We start from the raw sequence: 17,501 nt of genomic DNA, 5'->3' as shown, positions 1-17,501 counted from the left end.
TTTGTAAAAATTAAGAATTGTACTTGATTTTCTCCAAGTTCCCTTCAAACTCTAACATTCTTGGAAACTATAAACCTCTCTGCCTCAATGTCCTGATCTGTACAGTGAAGAGAATACTTACATTGCCCAAATTCACAGGGTAATTTGGGCAGCCTTTGGCTGCAAAAGTTTCCATATACATATATTCTACCTCAGTCACAGAGCTATTATGAAGTGAAAGGGTGCAACTGAATAAATCACTATTACAGATAAAAGTTTCTCAAAAGACATGAAACCTTGAACTGACTCTAAACCTCAAAGAAGGAGGGAAGCTGCTCCATTCTCAAAGACCATGTGCTGGCATTCTGATTTTGGGAAGGATTAGTAAAATTAACAAAGGATGAAATTAAGCCATGTTTCAACATTTCAGTAGTTTGAGACCAATCATTATTCCTCCAAAGGAAACAGGGAACATCCTCTAGCATGAGACAAAGAGCTAACAAGATAACTGTGAAGTCCTCTTATACCAGTCCCCTGTTAAAAGAGTATCTCAGATGTCATTAACTAATGAAAATAAGGAGAGTACAGGCAGGGAGAGGACTGCATCAAAAGGCTCAAGCCATGGAAATATGGTAATATAGCATAAATGGGTTTCCCCTGAATTATAAACAAAATTATTTCTCTATCACTTTAATTTTTTTTTTAAATTTAAACATAGGAATTTAAAATAAATGGTGTAGAAAACACTAGGCAAAAGTACCTAGGACATAAAACACTAAGAAATGAGATGCTACAGTGACTATCAATAATTAATCAGTTGTCTCAAGATCATCACAGACATAATTCTTGAATTGTTATTTGTGAAAATAGCTAGAATGTAGTGGAAAGAACTAGATATGGAGCCAGGAGATCTATGCAAATCCCTGGTTCTGTCACATTCACTGAACTAGATGACCTTAGATCCCTTGTAGCCTCTGTGTCCTTATATATCAAATGGGGATAATAATCCCAAACCCTTCTATCTCAAGGATTGTTGATTAGCTAATTTGTGCAGAAATAAAAACCATTGTTACTCCCTCTGACCCTTCACCCTCAGTGACATTCTGTGGATTCTTAGCTATGTGGGAGGAGGTAGGAGGAGGCAGAATCCAGAGATAGCAGCCTCAAGGGAAATGACAAAAAGGTATTCCATTTTAGGGCTCACTCAGAGATTTAAAGAACTCAAGGGTACAAAGTAACAGTGTGAAAGCATTTTCTTGACTATTCCCATGAAACATGTGATGGAAATTTCTGGAATGACAGAGGTGTCAACTCTTTAAGAAGCTTGCTTCAGTTGTAATGTAACAGCAAAGAGTAAAACCCGTTAGTTCATGCATATGCTTAACTGGACACAACCTTTTTCAGGAGTCTGCTGAAATCCCTCCCTTCTCATATGGAGATAAACAGAAATAACATTCCTATCCTCATGGAGTTAAATAGCACAAACACAACGAACTAGAATACACAATACTCCATTCTTAAAATCACAGCAGGGCTAGTCTGCTGCAAGGTTCCCCTATACTGCTCTGTTCATATTCTTTCCATATCAAGGACCTGTATACTTCAGCAGCAATCTTCTTGAGTTTCTATAGCTAAAAAAGTCTCCAACACTCCAATTTCTGGGCCAAGCCTGTGCCTGTGTTCCACCCATTGACTTTCCTAAAACTCAAGACCACCTCCCCACTACAATGAGGGGGACCAGGATGCAATAAACATACTACACACTCAATAAATATCCATCAAAGTGAACTGAATTTTTTAACTTCATATTTCCCAGAATACTTGTAGGCTACTGCTATCGTTCCACATTTATTATTAAAAGTCACCTGCTTTATCCTCCATTCCAGGTCCATCAGTCTTTCTATTGTCTTCTTAAGGTGTTTGTAGGATTCCTTAAGAATAATTAGCTCTTTGATATCCCTAGGGCACATTCTGAAGCACAAGTGTTTCAAATTTGTAGAGGGAGAGAAAGCCCTTGAAAACAATTTATTTTCTATTTTTGTATCTCTTCCCTTCCCCCCATGCTGTGTGTGTGTGTGTGTGTGTGTGTGTGTATAATATGCCCTGTATGACTTCATATGTATAATGACTATTTATTTCACACAATGATACAAAAGCAATTTGAGGGAGGGAGAATTTGAAACTGAAAATAAAAATAACAAAAAAGAAAAATATAATTGCTTGGGTGTTTAATAACATAAAATTACTAGTTATTCCTTTGCAAGCTGCTCTCTACCACTGCCTAACTCCCCATCACTCACACACATCCACCATCTTACAGAACAAAATCAACAATATAGCTTAATTTCATAGGGGATACCATTTTAAAATGGTGGATTCTGCCAGTTGGGTAACATACCTACCTAAAATTGCTGAGGTATTAAAATTTTGCTTTATTAAAGTTAGGGCTCAGTTGAAAACATGGATAGAGTAAGAAGTAAATGACATGAATGAGTATTATCTAGACTCTGTCCATGTTTTTAATTTATTGACAACCAGAAACTCCTGCCAAATTCGATCTACTTTGTTTCTAATTAAAAACTTTTATTCTATTAGAAATTCTTCCAATGTACAGGCTAATTCACAGAATCTTTCAATTCCTTAAAAACTCAGTTTTAGGTATCATCTTTCCTGAAACCTTTTTTGATCCCCTCTTACAACTCAAATCAGCATAGTTAAATGCTATATCCCCCTAAATGAATATAAGCACCTAAAGGACTGTTTCTTCTCCCCATCCTCCCTCATCTCCAAAACCAACCAGATCTTGTACACAGCAGGAGCAAAATAAATGCTTGAACTAAATTGACTACTCCAAAAAAGCTTGTTACATATAGATACGAGGCAGCAATAATGATAAATGACTCAATGACCAAGGAGTTATACTCATGTACATGTAATGAAAGAGTTGGACAAGATATTCTCTATAGGTTCCTTCTAGTTCTAATACTCTGTAATTTGTATAACATTTTATATCATCTTAGGTATTTTTAACTGACCTAAGAATGTACAGAACAATATTTATTATCTCCATTTTCCAGATAAGGAAACAAATTCTTGGGAAGTTATATTTTCAATTTATTGTGTCCATATTGCAGGTCTTTCCCTTAAGAAGCTAACATTCTACTTCTCTCAAATAACAATCAAGTCTAAGGTCAAGCCCAAGCAAGAACAGTCTTTTAACCAGGTAGGTAATCTTCCTTTGGGGCACTAGGTGGCAGAGTAAATAGAGCCCAGGTCCTAGAGTCAAGAAGATTCATCTTCATGAGTTGAAATCGGGTTCCCAAAACTTTTAGTAGCTAGCTGTGTGACCCTAGGCAACTCGTTTAATCTTGTATGCCTCAGTTTCCTCATCAATGAGCTAGAGAAAGAAATGGCAAACCATCATTCAGTATCTTTGATAAGAAAACTTCAAATAGGATTACCTGGAATCAGACATGACTGAATACAATCTTCTTCCCCTTATACAGTGCTACCTTCTATTAAAAGGCCAATCCATTCTCATATGAATGTAATCTAAAAATAACAACTTTCAAGTTTTTACTCAGCCTGGAACACAAATCAAAGCAGCCTTTGAACTTCAGCTCTGTAAAAGGAGGAATTTGGACTATGTGATCACAAAGATCCAATCTAACATGTTCAAGTACCATGCACGAGTGTTGGATTTTCCTGATTATCTAGTTGGTAAAATTCTTTAAATACCTTGAGATTTTCTGATAATGTTTCTTACAGATTTCAAATGGGCATAATTTGGAGTGAGAAGGCTGCAAGAAGTATTGGGGAAAACAATACTGCACTCAAGATTCCAAAAACCAAGAAGCTCTTTGCATCACTGACTAGGAGATTGTTAGCTATGTGATCTCAAGCCAATCAATTTGTTTCACTGAATATCACAAATCAAGGGAGGAAAGGTTGAATGATCACTAAGATCCTTACAATCTGTGTAACCCCCAATGCCTATGTTTCAGCATACAAACTGGACTATAAAACATTAATGAATGCAAATTGAAGCTGCCAATAACTGAGACAGGAAGCTTCAGTCTATCACTATCAAATTCACTCCGTGGAAGACCTGGAAAGGAAAAGCAACACTTACTTTTCATAGGAGGCTTCAGAGAAAGCTCTTGACCCAACTTAGTCCCACAGTTGCACACTACAGGAAGGAGCATCTAGCAAAAATCTCCACAATTGAAATCACAGCCGCTGGTATTCTATAATGTTAGTGACACTGCTACAAGGTGAGGTAGAAAGAACACAGGACTTCAGAGTCAGGAGGTCAACATGTAAATCCTACTCTGACATTTATTTATTAGCTGTACCCCTTGGAAAAATCACTTCACTGCTCTAAGTCTCAATTTCCTTAGCTGTAAAACAGAGAGAATATTTCACATAATACTGAAAGAACAATATTTTTAATACCTTAAAAGTGCTATAGAATTCTATTTTCTAAAACACAAGGCAGAGATGATTGTTCATCTCAAAAAACTTCAGAAATTATTTGGACCTGGCTAGGAAATAAGAGTAGTGAATCAGTGAAATAGGTTAGGTACACAAGACATGACTATAGTAATTTGGTGTTTGATAAAACTAAAAGACTCCAGCTTCTGGGATAAGAACTCACCATTTGAAAAAATTGCTAGAAAAAATGGAAAATAGGCACTGACCATTATCTAATACCCTAAACCAAGATAAGGTCGAAATGGGTTTGGGATTTAGAAATAAAAGGTGAATTTATAAGCAAATCAGAAGAGCAAGGGAGAGTCTACCTATCTGATCTGTAAAGAAGGGAAGAATTTATGGCCAAAGAAGAACTAGAGAACATCATGAATTGCAAAAAAAGGATTCTGATTACATTAATTTAAACCATTTTTGTACATACGAAACAATGCCAAGATTAGAAGGGAAGCAGAAAGCTGGAAAACAATTTTTACAGTGTTTCTGATAAAGGCCTCATTTTTAAAATATATAGAGAACTGCCTCAAATTTATAAGAATACAAGTCATTCCCCAATTGACAATGGTCAAGGGGTATGAACAGACAATTTTCAGATGAAAAAATTAAAGCCATCTACAGTCACATGAAAAAATGTTCTACATCACTACTGATTAAGGAAATGTAAATTAAAACAACTCAGGTACCATTATCTCCCACTTCTCAGACTGACAAGAATGACAGAAAAAGATAATGATAAATGTTGGAGAGGATGTGGGAAAACTGGGACACTAATGCATTGTTGGTGAGTTGTAAAATAATCTAAACATTCTGGAGAGTAATCTGGGACTATGTGTAAACTCTTTGATCCAGCAATTTCACTCCTGAGTCTGTATCCCAAAGAGATCATAAAGCGGTAAAGACTCCTATGTGCAAAAATGTTTGTGGCAGCTCCTGTTGCAGCTCTTTTTGTAACAATTGAACGGATGTCCATTAGATGGGGAATGGCTGAATATGTTATATGACGGAAATGGAATATTGTTCTTTAAGAAATAATAAACAGGGACAGCTAGGTGGTATAGTGGATAAGAGCATTAACCCAGAAATCAGGAGGATCTGAGTTCAAATTTGACCTCAGACACTTAATACTTCCTAGCTATGTGACCCTGGGCAAGTCACAACCCCAATCGCCTCAACCACAACAACAAAATATAAATAGGGTGATTTCAGAAAAGCCAGGAAAAACTTAACTGATGCTTAACAGATGTTAAGTAAAGTGAGCAGAAGCAGGGGAATATTATACCCAGTAACAAGATTATGTGATGATCAACTGTGAAGAACTTGGCTCTTCTCAACAATGTGGTGATTTTCAAGGCAATTCCAATAAAGTTGGGATGAAAAAACGCCATCTGCATTCAGAGAGAAAACTATGAAGACTGAATATGGATTGAAGGATAGTATTTTCTTGGGGTTTTTTTTCCCTTTTGCTAAGATTTTTCTTGCACATGACAAATATGGAAATATGTTTGAAAAGAATGTAGATGTATAACCTATATCAAATTATTTGCTGTCCTGGGGAAGGGGAAGGTAAAGAAGGGAGGGGAAAAAATTTTGGAACACAAAGTTTTACAAGAAGGAATGCTGAAAACTAATTTTACATATATTTAGAAAAATAAAGTACTATTGAGGAAAAATAAAAAAAAAGCTTTAAGAGCTCCTGGATCAAGTAAAAAGGGTCTGAAGAGTGGTATAGCTGTCTAAATTAAGCTTTAAGTATTGCTGTTTATATATAGATACTGTGTTCATATATAAAATGGAAACTCTGAGAGCACCCAAAAATAAATTAATAAATAAATAAAAGAGTTCCTGGATCACCTCAAGAATCAACAACAAACTTCTCTGCAGGACATTTACAGCCCTTCTTCATGTTCTTGCTACAACCTATCTTTCCAGACTGGTTTCAAATGATCCCACTTCACAAAGTCTACATTTTAGCCAAAATGTCCAATATGAGCGAGGTTCCCTGTACACAATGTTCCCTATCTCCCATCTCCCTGTCTTTGGACAGGCTGATTACCCCAATTACTAGTGTTCTCCATCTCCCTAAAACATTACTTCATCTAGATTTTGTCTAGATTTTGTACTGACTTACCTATGTCCATGTTTTACTCTCTTCTGGTCCTAAGACAATATAAGCTTTTTGAAAGCAAGAACTATTTTTACCTTTACACTCTTAGTGCCTCACAAAATGTATGGAATACAGGACAATACTTAAATGCTCACTAAAGGAATGCATATGGAAAAAGCGATCATTATTGTCTTAAACCCAAGAACTAAAGTATGTTAACCCAAAGGTCAACAGAAAGATGGTAGTAAGTCAACTAGAACAAACTGCAAAAAATGATATGGCATTAAAAGGTATAGCAGTTACTCACAAAATATTAAACAAACTAGAGGAAGTCCTTCAGGTCCTAGGAGAGAGGGAGAATTTACAGAAAGAAATAGATAACAAATCATAAATGGGCCCAATTAAAAGAGTAACCAAACCAATGAGATTCAGAATCCACTTATATAAAACAGATGACTATTTCCAATGTGTAGACACTATATCAGATAGCCCACCTAATCAAAAGGTGGCAAGGGAGATGACGAAAATACAGGCTTTGGTACTATGGCTAGTTAATTTACCTGCAATGGAAGAGCTGCAGCAAAATCCACTATAGGTCTAGCTACAACTCATGAGGCTGGATTCAGTGGGAGGTACCATATGCACATTAAAGACAAGTCTACAACTACCAAGACCCGTAATTGAAAAACTTTGAACATCATCTGGTCCAACGTATTATTTTATAGATAAGGAAATAGGGACCAAGAAGAGAAAAAGAAAGGAAACAAATATTATATACCTACTGTGTGTTAGGTATTATGCTGAACACTTTACAAATATTATTTCATTTAAGCTTCACAACAACACTGGAAAGTAAGTACTATTTTTAACTATACTTTACAGTTGAAGAAACTGAGGTGGACAGAAGTAAATTGATTGCATTGTACAGCAAGAGTCTGAAGCCAAATTTGAACTCGGGCCTCCCTGACTCTAGGCCGGTGGCCTAGATACTACACCCTAGAGTCCCAGAAGGAAAAGAGTTTTCCCAAGGTCACAATGTAGGACAAAGGGAACTAAAAACCAGGTCTTCAAGCTCCAGGTTAGCAATCTGTACAGCACACAGTATTATTCTGCTGAGTAATTCTGGGTAAATCCCTTTTCCTCTGAATCTTGGTTTCCCTGTTCAAAATGAAGGGTGTGGACTAGATTGGATAGTCCCAAGATACCTTCCAATTCCATTTCTAATTGAGTTTTTTGAGGGAAGAAAGGAATCCACTTCTCTTAAGGCAGGACCCAGACAAAGCAAGGACTGTTTCTCTTATATTGGTTAACCAACTTTTTCTGAGAGCTTTCATTAATGGGCATGTTCCATTAGCTAATGAGGAAGAAACAGTCATGCAGACTTGGTCACTGCAATCAAATAACATGGCTTGGAAGTTGAGCACCACTGTTCTGTCATCAGCCTGCTGTTGTCCTTATTTCAGATTTGATGTTGAGGATAATTATGAAATGCTTAGCCTAGAAATTAATATTATGAGCACTATGTTCTTCTCTGAATCTAAATATAGTCCTTCGTGTTGAAAGCCCTGCTAAATCCCCTGGATGGAACCAACCCTCCAGCTTCCAGTAATTTACTATTTGTATGTGCCTGCCACTCTTTCGTGTTCGGCTGTTCATGGGACTATAAATTACTTGCTGAGAATTTGTGGTAAAATTACTGCCTGTGGTCTGTTTTAGGTATTTTTATGTGCAGTGCTATGGTTTGGGGCTTTGGAAGACTAACCTAAGTAGTGTCAGCCCCAACTCCAGCACAGCAGGAATTCAAAGCAAACCAGTCCCAAAACTGGGTCTTTGTAAGTCAGAGATGTGCATAGAGAAACTTCTCTAATTCTAAATTCAGGGGGAAATTGTCTAACCTCTCCAGAAAAGTGAAATTTTGAAGGCTTTGGTTGCAAAGAAGAATCACGAGATGGGACATAACTGACACTCCTCTGCATTCAGCACTCAATCCTATATACATAAATGCCCAAATTTACTAGTAATTCCATGCTCAGAACACAACCCCAGTTCTCAGTGAAAACTGGCTGCTTAATCTGAGTATTTCAGCACAGAGAATGGTTTCTCCCTGTATTATTTATTTAGGTAACTGTGTCTGTGGAAATGTGACCACAGAAAGTATTACTGCCAAAAAAAAACGAATCTAATGGATCTTTAAAGTCCTTTCCACCTCTGAGTATGTAATACATTCTATGATTCTTTCTAGTCCCAACATTCTATAACCCCATGCTCTTTGCTCTGGTCACTTCAGTCTCCTTTCTTCCTTTCAACCAAGCAGTACAAGGTCAGAGGCTAAGTTACACTACTTTTTAAAAGTTAAACATTTACCAAGATTTTTTTTTATTTTACCTCTCCTTTACCCTAGAGGGGGCCTCTCTCCCTCCACTCCTCAGATCTCCTTTTCCTAAGGGCAGAAATCATAACAGCATTCACAGCAAACTCTTTTCATTTAAAAAAAAATAATACATTCCATCGAGCACCACATAAGTATCACAGGATTTTTGAAGGGTGAAACATAAGAAACAGGCAGATATAAGAACACCAGTGGAAAGTGACCAAATGAATAAATTGTAACTAACTAGAAAACTGCAGAAGTTCTAAAAACTAGAATTCACACTCAGTGGAAAGCTAAAATAATTGACTGTGAAACAAATTGAATTTCTAGGAACTGTGGACATACCATTAAGTTCTCAACAACCATGGCTGGATGCAGACATTTAAATTGTTTACACACTTCACAAAACTCAAAGGAGCATTAGAGACCATATGGTCAAGGAATCTCAGAAATCATCTACTTCAACTCATACCACCTCTTCTCTGCAATTCCCTCACTTGACCAATTAGGAAAAAGAGCCTCAGACAAAAGCAAAGTGTACAAAGTCACATATCTACTAATGCTGAAGTCAGATATGGACTTGGGTCTTTTGAATTCCACAATAGGCCTCTTGGTCTCTCTACCACCTTGGCTCTCCAAACTAGTAATTCAGTATTTCATAAGTAAAATTGTTACTAAACCTTCCAAGGCACAGAAACACCAGAAATTGAAACTTTCAGACAAAGCTACTCTGAAAAGCTAAAGAACAGAATAACAAGTGATGCTAAAGGCTTGAGGCCTCCAAAGATGGAATGACATGTTCCCACGAGTGAGGATTTTGATCTAGGTCCTCTCAATTCCAAACCCAAGGTTCTTTTCACTAGGGCAATTCAAGAGGGCTTTATTGGGATTGGTAGTTGGCACTTGCTCTCTCCCTAAATAAAATCTCCATTTTTCTCATAAAAGAATGAATTAAAAGAATTGTAATGTTTTATTGCCTCACAGCATTAGACTATTTTAAGGAGGGATTTTGCAAACGAGTTTCCCTGACAACTGTGTTATTCATAAAGCTTGATTCCCATACAGGTGCCCTAAGCACAAATTTTTTACTTCTTTCTAAGGGTGTGTGTGTGGGGGGAGGGAAGGTTGTCCACCGTCTGGGCTATCTCAGCCAGGTGGTCACTATTAGTCTCTATGCTGATTCTCAGTTTTTAGAAGAAATAACTAAGCCCCAGGATATTCCCATCCCAAATGAGGGAGAAGGGGAGTTATGCTATCTAACAGAATTTTAGTAAACAACCACAATTACATTTCATGGAGCACTTCTTATCCATTATCACATTAGATTCTCCCAATAGCTCTGAGGTAGATAATGCAAGTATTTTCACCTCCATTTTACAGAATGAGAAACTGAGGCAGAACTCCAAGTACCCAGTCCAAGCAGAAGTACCAAGTTTAAAGCATAGGCCTCCTGAATCCTACAACACGCTTCCCATACCTCATCTCTTTCTCACTACCTTCCACCTCACATTTCTCTAGTGCTCTAAATCTGACAAAAATCTTCCCTAAAATATAACTGTGAGCAGTTCCAACATCACTGCCCCCGTGCTATAGTGGAGGAGGCTGAGGCTAAGAAAGGAGATGCCATGCATCACACAACAAATGCCAGGAATCAAAACACCATACCCCATCTCCCAAGCCACAGTCCAGTCCATCCTCCACTACTCCGAGCTGCCCTCTGGGAAGGCTAACAAGAGGATATACAGATTCTTGAACTTGAGACCTTTCTACCAATTGTGCTCTCCCATTTGTTCACAAGTCCTAGAAGTTAAAAGGCAACATTGTTCAACTGTACTTAAAAAAAGTTGGAGTCAAGGTGAAGAAACAAACAGCCCAGATGAAGGAAGGTGAGTTAGGGAGCCACCGCCCTTTCTCAATACATAACCAGCCTATAAAGCATTTAGAAATCACCCTCAGTTTTCTTATTATAAAATGAAGATCTTATTCCTTATACCACCTACTTCACAGGCTATAAGAAATATACTTGAAAAACCCCTACATAACATAGGCATGTTATTAACATCATTATTATTAGTGTTTCAATGTGTAAGTCGATGGAACTAAATACTACAAATCTAAACCATATTTTGGAGTCAACATTCCTGGATTGCCCATCATTCATCAACCCTGTGATACTGAAGAAGTCATTTGCCTTTTTGAAGTCTGCAAAACTTTTCTCGTCTGCAAAATGAAAGTAATTATACCTACAATACAATCTGTATCACAAGGCTGCTGGGAGATTGATATGAGAATATCAGCAAAGTATTCTGTAAAATTTCATCACATTTAGAATCTGGTTCAGACCTTGGTTTCCATAAATTCAACCAAGTTCCTTCCCCAGTGTAAGCCTCAGATGCTTCCTCTGTAAAATGACTAGTCTCCAGGCCTAAATCCTAAATAATAAAGTCAGGCATCTTCTTTAGTTGTGGATGACAAGCCTAACAACTGGAAGCAAACCTGTGTAGTCAATCAGTACTTATTAAGTGGGGCCATTCCAGGTGCTTAAGTGCTGGGGATACAAAGAGAGAAAAAGCTCCTGCTCAACAGCTATACAGGGACAAGATGAAAGTGAAATATTCAACATAGGTACTATAATGAAGAGAGACTGGGAAAGGCTTCTTGAAGAAGGAGGCTGAGAAAATCCAGAGGCCCAGATTGCTAGCCCAGTAGCTCTGTGACACAGGGCCAGTCCCATCCCCTCCAACAAGAACTGCCTTACAGGTGGCGGATGGCCCCTTTCCAGGACAGCCATTCCTGAATGCCTAGGCAGAGAGGCAGGGCAGGGTGGGGCAGTGGGAAGGCTTCCAGTTCTGGCTCCTCGGACACTTACTTGGGTGACTTTGGGGAAGTCACTTAATCTCTGAGCCTCAGCGTCATCAGCTTCCCCATCTGTAAAACAGAGATGACATAAGACTTGTAATGTGTATCTCATGGGTTTATTCTGAGGGAAGCATTCTCTCAATGTGAGCCGTGTAAAAATGGTTTTTACTCCTGAATCTGGACAGACATCACTCCTAGAGACAATGAGGAAGCTGAACTCCTCTCAGGATGGGTGAGGGTAAACAGAAGTAGCATTCTCCCCATAGCAAGAGCAAAGTCCAAATACCAGAATGTTCCAAAGAGAATGGGGCTTCCTTCTATCTTGTTTTAGAAGACTTATTTCCAAAGCTAACCCATCCCATTTTACCCAAAGGGTTTTAATTTATAGAGAGGCCCATGCAACTCTCACCAAAACACATGCAGCCTAACAGTTATTTCTAGCCAAGGAATGGAGGTATCTGAGCTGACCAGCCTTTATAGGAAGTGGCTTAATAGGACAGGAAGTGAAATACATCATAGACTACCCTCCCACCCCTGACCCCAAGAACAAATAGCAAAATTCCTTTTAAAAAATATATCCACAGATTTTCATTATATTACTCTGGTACATGGTTTTAGGCAGATGAGGTATTTGGGAGAATACTCGGGTCCTAAAGAGAAACCAACTACTATATCTTAAACTTGGCTCAAATAAGACCATAACTACGGGGATTGAAATGAAGCTAAACAAAAAACACTCCACACTTGGTCTGAATGTAGAAAACATAACAATACCTTTAACTACTGAAACAAGAGGGCCAGGCCACAAGAGCTACAAACCTCAACAAAATAGGGTTTTCAGAGTGTTTAATGGCTCACAAAGAGCTTTCTTCACAATCACCCTCTGAAAAATTCCTGAGTTTTATAATACAACTAACCAAGGTCAAACAACATCAAATACAACCCCTTCTATTCACAGAATCATTAGATTTAGAGTAGGAAGGTCCTTAGAGGGGATTTTGTAGAATCCTCTCTTTTGAAAAAAAAGACAGGCCCAGAGAGAAAAACATGTCCAAGGTGTCCTGAGCACCAGTATGTGGCAAAGCCGATGAGAGACAAACTCAGATTGTCCTCACACTCCAAACTCTACTCCACTACACTAGCCCTCACTTTTATCAAGGGCAGATCAGTATGGTTCAAGGGGAAACTGCTTACACAATATGTAATCTATGCAAACTCAAATTAAAAGTATGAGGAAACATCTGTATAAACAGGATTGAAAACTATATTGTCTCTGCTCTCTTTTCAGTGATGAAGTATAGGAATTGGGGGGAGGGAGAGAAGAAGAGAGATCCCGATTCTAATAAACTTTTTAAAGAATTCAAATTCAGCCGGATTTTCCCTGATTCCTTGGGAGAAATGCCTGGATCTAGTCACACCTACTATAATTACACTTTTAACCTCCAATAACTAGATCTAGCTGGCATAACCAGAGAAGAATCAAACAAACGCTTCCATCTATCCAAAGACTCTGGAGGCAGTCTCACTCCCACTGCAAGCTCTGGTTCCCTGAGAGATTACCTATATGTCTGGAAAAGACTGCCAAGAGTGTTGAAAGAATCTTCTTTAAAAGGTTTCTGCCTGTCAAATATAATGGGAAGGATTTTTAGTGATCACAAGGTCCAAATTCTTTCCCCCACAAGGCTTACTGAATATCTTTTGGTGCTTACCCAAAGTTTTGGGTCCCCGTAGGCTTTGTCTAGAGAGGCCTCTCCGGATGTCCCCTCCTTCTCCTTCACCTTCGACTTCCCTGAACAGTCCTGGACTTCTGCTGGAAGGAGTTAGAATACACCCCACTCCGAGGCTCTTGGGCTTGCCAGTTAACAACACACTTGCCAGAATCCACAACTGGTTTAAAAATCATACACACAATTTGGAGTAGCTGGTAACATGCAGATCAGTGATTGCTAAAAGAAAAAAAACAAAAAAACTTTCAGGTCTCCCTGGTAAAATCTAATCGTTTCCAAGTGCCTACTTAATTTCCCAGAATGGCCATTTTCTTAAGTGAAGATAAGCATTCCAACTCTCCAAAATTAGTTTGATAAACAAAACTATTCTGAACTCTTAAAATACCATTCAGGACTAAAACTTCTATAGATTAAGAAGAATAAATCTATGTTAGGCAGCACACTCAAATGTAACAGTTTTAGACTTTGTTTCTAATGAGGGTAGGGAAAGAAGTGAAAAGAAAGCATAATGACTGTCTGACTTGGAATTCTAATTTGAATCTATAATCTGTTCCTACTGACCCTTCCATCTAAACATCCCAAGTCCCCTCTCTCTTCTCATCTTTGATCCAGCTTTTCAATCCAAAGCTGTATAAACAAACTTTGTCCTTCATGCTTTAAACTCCAGCAGCAGTATTTCAAGGTCACTCTTACTAATGTCTGAGGCCTGCTTCCAGTAACTTTGATGGCACTGCTGCTCCAACTACAGATGCCCAAATCCAAACCCAGGTCTTTCTTTCTGGCTAAGTCCTAAGTCCCTGACTTTAAGGAGGGGGAATGCCCTCATCAGGCCCAGACAATTGCATAGTTCTTTTCCTCTCTCCTGGGACTGTCCTTGCTGGTATTCAGCTTCTTGTAATGCCTGCTCTACTGCAGGCATGTTCCAGTGACCTTCATTCCTTATTTGCAAATAAGAAACAAAACAACGGATTGCTTATATTTGTCAAGCAATTTTGTGGAGGTTTATACAAAGAATGGAAGATTTCATTATCCACATGAACTAGCTGGTGAGATTTAGCAACTTGCATTGACTTCACATCCCCTCACAGGCAAAAATCTATCAGTAACAGCAAGGGCAAGAGACTGAGCTGCCTAGACTCAACTTTCCAAGTTACCAGAAAAATCACAGAATTTATTTAGTTCGGTATTAACAAACCTTTCTGAGAAAATTTTTAAATGGGGGAAGGGGAGAAGGGAGAAGATATGAAAGAAATGTATCAAATTCAGTTACTGGAAAGATACAGCAAAGAACTGTATGCGTCTAAGTGTCAATGGGTGTAAAATAAGAAATTCGGCCACTTAGATTTACTAGTGTCTATAAGAACAAGGGACAGGTGGGTTATAAATGATATGGAAGAATTTCTCTTGGTGAATTCAAGACCTTCACCATGACACCCAGAAGCTTAAGTAGGAATGCTATTTTTTTTCTCCTCAAAATTCAGAACAGCCCCTTCCCAGTTTGAAAAATAGAGGCTTGCAGAGCTCCAGAACACCTCACCTCTAGTAAAACCCTTTCTGGACAGTCCAGGATATTCTATGGTATATGTAAAGCTTCCTCACACTGGAACAAAGGAACATTATTTGGAAAATAGTTCAGCTAATTCTTGAGCCTGATTTGCCCAATGCACAGAGTTAAGTGTTTGACTGCTGTTTCCTTGGGAAATAATTAACCTTTCTTCAGGGATCTACACTTCTCTACACTGAACTAGGCAAAAAAAAATTTTAAGCGTCCCCCACACCTCTTCAAGCCCCCCCCCCCCCCCCCCCCCCCCCTCCCCTTCCTGAAGGGCATGCAGGAGCTCCACTGAGGAGCCAGGGGCAGGAGGTGCGCCGGGAAGTATGCACGGAATGCAAAGGGGCCATTTTCTGAAACAGTGCAACTTGTCTACACTCGGCGAGGCCAAAACAGTTTCGATCATTTCAACAGAAAACAAAGAAGGAAACTTACCGGGAACTGCATTAATTTTACATGGAGCTATTTATATCTCTCCTCGGACAGGGAGAAATTAAGTCACTGCTAGCCCTCCCCCCCCAAGGACGGAGGAAACAAAAGGCGAAGGAGATGCCGAGCCAGGAGCCGGGAAGGTCCACTCCGGGGCGAGGGAGAACAGCGGCCCCCCCACCAAACTATTCGCCATTTTTCTTTGTCTTTCAGCTGACCCCTGCCTCAGTGAAAAACTCCGAGGCGGCCTCCGCCGGAGCCCTGCAGCCTCCTTCCACTTTAACAGGCAAAGGCATTCAATCTATCCTGCTATTTGACACCGAGCCTCGCCTCCGGCCGCCTCATTGGCCGCGCCACCCTCCCGGAGACGGCCGCGCCGTCGCCATTGGCTCCCTTGCGTCATCAGGGCCCTCCTTCGGACACTTCCTGTTTTAAAGTTACCTTGAGAAGCAGAGCAGGGGTCAGTGGCGGAGGTCCCGGCCGAGAGGCCCCAGGGTCGCCGCGGGGCTGCCGGCTAAGCACCCCAGCACGGGCGCCGTAGCCCCGGGCACGGCCCCGAGGGGCTACACAGGCCGCGGCAAGGCTTTTCTCGTAATTATACAGCGGGGTGGGCACCTCACCCAGCCCGGGCGCCGCTCATTGGCCGTCAGAGTTCCATTTAAAAAATTGAAGATAATTTCGCTGCTTCTGATTGGCTGCCAAAGACGTCTGTATGACAACATTACAGTCTCCTCTGGTAGTTTATGCAAGAAGCCAGCAAGCTCTCGTTGGAAAGTTACTGTGGGAACTACGCTCGCAGTTTAAACGCCAGACTGGAGAAGGAAAACTCTGGAGAGCCCGAGAGACCCCGCAGAAGCACCGGGCTGCCTCCGACCGCTTGGCCGCCCCCTGGGATGAGGAGGAACAACAGCTCCTAGAATGCCCAAAGCCGCTTTACAAAGACTACCGAGGTTCCCAAAGAGGCAGCGCCTAAAACTTAACGTCTAAAATCAAGAAGGAACTGAGACACATATGCATATTCTGTTTCCCAAAAAAGTGGATAATAATAATACTGACAAACTAGCATTTGCGAAGCGCTTTAAGGATTATAAAAATCCTTTACATGTTAACTCATTTTTCAAAGGATGCGAACAAACGTACAAAATAGGACACTAGTAAACACAAAGTTTTCGGTCTTATGAATAAAGCAATAAAAAATAAAATAAAATAACCAAAATGCTAGTCCGCTATCATCAAAATTACAATAATAATTAAAAGTGACAAAATTTAGGGGGCTGTAAAGAAACAAACGCTGTACTAGCAGAATCGAAAACTTATCGAATTTTTGAGAGCAATTTTTCAGTATGCAACAAGAACGTTAAAAACAATCTTACTCGGACCCAATAATAAAATTAGCTAGAATACATCTAAATAATATTATAAAGGGGGAAAAAATGTTGAAAAGACATGTAACAACATTATTTGATCTCATAAAGCTATAAACAACCTAAATATCCAACAGCGGAACAACTTAAACTGGCAAATCAAAGAATCACACCTGTACCTAACAGAATTCCTAATAAAACAAATATTCACGTAGTCATCAAACTTGGGGAAAGTCAGCCTAAAGTACTAAATATAGTTTTAATCATTGGATAGATTTCTTTAGATCCAACCTAAGCCTGGCTCTAGGCAATGTCCACTCCAGGGCTCCCCTCAGAGGCCAAACAATTCAATCTAACTATAAGCCAGGATACAAAGACAAAAAGGAAATAGTTCTTAGTTTCAAAAAGCATGCATTCTACAGGCAAAGTAAATACAAAATATACAGTTATTTTAGTATTGGTGGAAAACTGGAGAAGCCTTGGAAGAGAGGAATGTCCTAAATTGAGTTCTGAAGGGACAAAGGATCCCGCAAGGGAGAGAGGGAAAAATGACCTTTACTGACATGGGGGAAGGGAGAATATTCCTATGCAAAAGAAGCATGTTAAATACAATTCAGATATCAGA

General features: G+C 39.3%; 1 protein-coding gene across 6 annotated transcripts in view; it reads right to left on the bottom strand.

Annotated features, from left to right (window-relative positions):
• NFYC (nuclear transcription factor Y subunit gamma) overlaps positions 1-17,501 on the bottom strand; it is an 87,454-nt gene that overhangs the window by 47,512 nt on the left and 22,441 nt on the right. The window contains exons 1-3 of one of the 6 annotated variants that reach the window (XM_031962262.1): positions 15,954-16,157; positions 13,514-13,750; positions 11,815-11,873 (exon numbers count right to left, since the gene is read on the bottom strand). The gene's annotated coding sequence lies outside the window, so the exon portion shown is untranslated. Of the gene's footprint in view, positions 1-11,814; positions 11,874-13,513; positions 13,751-15,518; positions 15,801-15,953; positions 16,158-17,501 lie in introns of those variants that run through there. The other 5 variants (XM_031962257.1, XM_031962259.1, XM_031962258.1 and 2 more) reach the window with 5 other exon arrangements.

Source organism: Sarcophilus harrisii, chromosome 3 (genome assembly GCF_902635505.1).
Source record: "Sarcophilus harrisii chromosome 3, mSarHar1.11, whole genome shotgun sequence".
Taxonomy (NCBI): Eukaryota; Metazoa; Chordata; class Mammalia; order Dasyuromorphia; family Dasyuridae; genus Sarcophilus; species Sarcophilus harrisii.
This window is presented reverse-complemented; position numbering and strand designations above follow the sequence as displayed.